This window comes from Impatiens glandulifera, chromosome 1, assembly GCF_907164915.1.
Source record: "Impatiens glandulifera chromosome 1, dImpGla2.1, whole genome shotgun sequence".
NCBI classification, from domain to species: Eukaryota; Viridiplantae; Streptophyta; class Magnoliopsida; order Ericales; family Balsaminaceae; genus Impatiens; species Impatiens glandulifera.
In genome coordinates, this window is record NC_061862.1 from 149,350,455 (window position 1) to 149,355,147 (window position 4,693).

Below are 4,693 nucleotides of genomic sequence, written 5' to 3' on the forward strand. Positions count from 1 at the left end.
AGACCTTACAGCCCTCATCGTATTTTTTATGTTTTACGTAAGATGGACATATTGGCTCGCGTAAGAATACATGTAGAATACCTAAGGGAGTTATTGATGTTCAAGCAAGCTTAAGAAAAATACTTTTAAGTCGTGTATTATATTTAAGATAAACTTGAAAACATATTACACTCTATTATGTTTATTTTTAAAAAAATAAAACACTCTATGGTGAAATAAAAATAAAATTATATTTTATAAAATATAATATATTGAGATCGCATATATTAAATAATATTATAGTATAATTATATTTTGATTTGATTCCACAAATTATCTTTATATATTTAAATTAATATCAAATTTCTTAATATAATATATAATTGTTAATTTATAAGTATATTTTCGGGAGGCACATAGCCCATAAATAGCCGTATGGGTATGTAAAATAAAAAATTATATGATTAGCCTCGAAAAAACTCGACGAGCCTAGGGGTGTTCATCGGTTCGGTTTTCGGGTTATTTGAGTTTCTCGGTTCGGTTTATTCGAATTTTTATTTTTTTAGCCAATTTGTAAACCGGACCGAATTCGAATAAATTCTAATTAAACCGAACCGAATTAGCATTTGATATTCGGTTCGAATTTAAACCGAATTTGATTTTTTTTGAAATAAATGAGAACTAGCATAACTCAAAATAAATTGCACTAGCCGATAATTGATAATTGAACTCGGGTCTGTACCGTGACAGAGTACTATTCTACCACTAGACCACTAGTGCTTTTCGTTATTTGTTCTTTTATTATTAAATCTTGAATTCAAATATTATAATTTGATTATTTTAAACTTTTCCTTAAGTTAAGTTTGAAAAAATAAATAATAATAAATAAATTTGGTTTTCGGTTTGGTTTTCGAGTTGAAACCCAAACTCGAAAACTAATTCGAAAACTGTATTTGAATTCGAATTGGTTTGAAATTCGATTCGAAAACCGAAAATGAAATTTGAATTCGGTTTCTTCGAATTTGGTGAATTCAAATTCGGTCGGATAGTCGGTTTAAACCAAATATTGAACACCTCTAGACGAATCATCAAGCGAGTCTTACCTAAGCTCGAATTCGACTCGAATCTTAAACGAACTGGTTCGAGCTCGGCTCGAATTCGATTTTGACCGAACTCGAATCGAACTTTGACCGAGCCACTCACGAGCAGCTCGACTCATTTACACCCTAATTTCATCTATAAAATAATGTTAATAATTTATCTCTAATAAATTCAACCATTATAGAATACAAATATTTAAAATATTATCAGTGTATTAATCAAACACTACACTTCTATCAATAATACTTATTATCATTCCACACATTTATCAATCTCATTCTTATTCTCATTCTCATTCATTTATTTGAACCAAACGTCCCGTTAGTGAGTTAGGATCATATTTGATAATTAAATTATATTGTTAGTTTATTATAACATTAGTTATTAGTAAGTAACAATTATAATTAGTATTGTGTTAATTAATGTTAATTTTAAAAATTGAGACATAATTTGTATCTATAATTAATTATGATTATTTAAAATATATAAGTATTTTTGGTATGAACTTTGTACTATATTATTAATATAACATAAAATATCACAAATCCATTTTAACCAATTATTAATGAAAATATCAGGTTTTCTTTTTAATATATATCAAAAATATATACTTTTAAAATATACTTTTTGATATTACATATATACTTTTAAAATATACTTTCTGATATTACATATATACTTTTAAAATATACTTTTTGATATTACATGTATACTTTTAAAATATACTTTTTTTGAAACTCAACTTTAAATTAATTACAGGGAAGTAATGGTAGGCTGCTTCCCATGCACATCTCCTCTCTACATAAGTACCCCATCTTCCTTCCAACTTTCCCGCACTCCGTTTCTTCTCTTCTGATCAATCAATCAATCGGAAAATGACGTCATCTATCTACATTCCCGCCGTACTCTTCTTCCTTCTGTCGGTTTCCGTCGATGCTCACAACGACGGAATGTACTTGGACAATTCTTGGAAAAGCGCCCACGCCACTTTCTACGGCGGCCGTGATGGTACCGGCAACATGAGTAAGCTTCCCTCCTCCCCTTTTTCCGGCCATTTTCATAAACCCTAGTCTTGTTTTATAGAGAAGACTATATATGTTTTTACTCTTCTTCTCAGGCGGAGCTTGTGGATACAGCCAGGGTTACGGAGTCAATACAGCGGCCTTGAGCACGGCCCTGTTCAATAAAGGTCAGACCTGCGGTGCTTGTTTCGAAATTCAATGCACCAACGACCCAAATTGGTGCGTCGCCGGAAATCCATCGATTTTCATAACCGCCACCAATTTCTGTCCACCAAATCCTTCTCTACCCTCCGACAAAGGCGGCTGGTGTAATCCTCCCCTCCCTCATTTCGACCTTTCAATGCCAATGTTCTTAAAAATCGCGCAATACAAAGCTGGAGTCATCCCCGTAAAATACCGCCGGTAAATAAATAAATAAATAAAACCCATCAACTCTTTCTTTCCGTTTCAATTTAAATGAGTAAAATTAATTAACTGAAATCTTGTAATAACAGGGTGCCATGCAAGAATACGGGTGGGATAAAATTTACAATGAAGGGCAATCCACACTTTGACCTGGTTCTGATATCCAACGTCGCCGGCTCCGGAGAGATCGTTAAGGCGAGCATAAAGGGTAGTAAGACCGGTTGGATACAAATGACCCGGAATTGGGGACAGAACTGGCAATCTAATGTCGTGCTTGTAGGGCAGTCCCTTTCATTTAATGTCACTGATAGTGACGGCCGTACCTCCACCTCCCTCGACATAGCGCCGGCGAATTGGAAGTTTGGCCAGACCTTCACCGGCAAGAATTTCTAGGTCTGAAGTGTATCAACGGGACTTCCTTTTTTTAGTTTTTCATAGAAATATTTGGATGGATATTGAGTGACGACTGAGGAATAGAAAATTAATAATATATATATATGTATGAGTTTCTGAAATATATTTTATGAACCGGATATTATATATATATATATATATATGCTAATATATAAAATATGTTATATTTATATGGTTAACTATCAAAAATATTTATGCCGTTAATTTTTATTATTTATTTAATAAATATTTAAATAGTTATTCTATATAAAATGTAATAAATAAAATTATATATAATTTGATATTTAAAAAAAATCAATGTTTAAAAATATTACTAGTTTTAATAATTATAAATGGATTATATATATATATATATATATTAAATTATTGATTTTATTAAAAAAAAATTCAAATGAAATTATAATTTGAAAATATTTTATTAATTATTATTTTATTATTAAATTATTAAGATACATATTAAATGTATTATAAAAGATTCATTTTGAATATATGGATGGCTAGTTGCTTAGAGCCAGTAGATTTATTTTTTAAATAATTTTGAAATTTTATTAGTTTATTTATAAAAAAAATATTCTATCAGAATATTATCGTTTTAAGTATTAAATCACTTATTTTAACAATTAAAATATTTTTATTATAAGTTTATCAATTTTTAAAAAAATTTATTAATTTTTAAATAAATTAAAAATATAAAAAAATAATTAAAAAATTAAAAACACAAATAAACTATTTTTCATTTAATAAAATTTTAAAACAACTCTCTCAAATAACTAATATGAGACCAGTTTTATATATAAATAAAATATTTTTCACAACTTCAATTTTAATTTTTTTATAAATATGATATATTTTTCATTGGTAATATGGTTGTAATTTTTTTATTTAAGTTCAATTATTTTTAAATAATTTAAAATAATATTTTTTTTTGAGAAATGATTGGGAAAAAAGATTTGGATGAGGTAAGGATTCGAGAATAAGTCTCAATCTTATTGACTCAAAAAATAATAATTTTTTTCTCTTTATATATTTTTTTATTTTTATAACCAATAATGCTATGTTATGCACTATCATTTTTTCATCCCTATTTTAATTAACAAGAAAGTATACAAATTTATTCATTTTGTAGACCTTTTAAAAAAATATCAAGTAGACCTGGCAGTTCAAAACATAGAGAACTTTGAGGAAAAGAAAATAAATAATTTAATTTGTTCATTTTTTAGGTCTTAAGATCTTGGACACATTTATAGTACACAAATTTATTGAGGCCAAGAAATAAGGATTATATTGGTTTTAAAATTTTATAATTTAATATTTTAAGTTTAGAAATTATTTTAATTTAAATTTTATTTTATTTTTAATAAACTAAATTAATTTATATTTATAAAAGGGAAAAAAAAGTTACTATTTATTTAAATAAATAAAATTGTTATTTATTTTCAGTATAATTTATTTTAAATTACTTTTATATTTAGTTATATATAAACGTACAATAAAAAAAAATAATTGTAAGCACTAAAAAATTATATCATAATTTATAATATTAAAATAATTATTTTAAATTATTTTTATAAGATAAAAATAATTAATCAAATAATGGAAAACATATTTAAAATAATTAATGTGTTAATTAATCAAAATTAAATAAGAATTCATGCAAAAATAAAAAATAAAATTATTTGAGATAAATGTCGTACCTCACAATAATTTTAGAGAAAATTAAAGGACAAAAGGAAATAATTAAGAGAGAAAAGAATTATTTATTTAAATCATAA

At 26.4% G+C, this 4,693-nt stretch overlaps 1 pseudogene; it reads left to right on the forward strand.

Annotated features, from left to right (window-relative positions):
• Positions 1-1,766: 1,766 nt before the first annotated feature.
• Positions 1,767-2,900, forward strand: LOC124910444 (annotated as a pseudogene).
• The last annotated feature ends 1,793 nt before the right edge of the window (positions 2,901-4,693 follow it).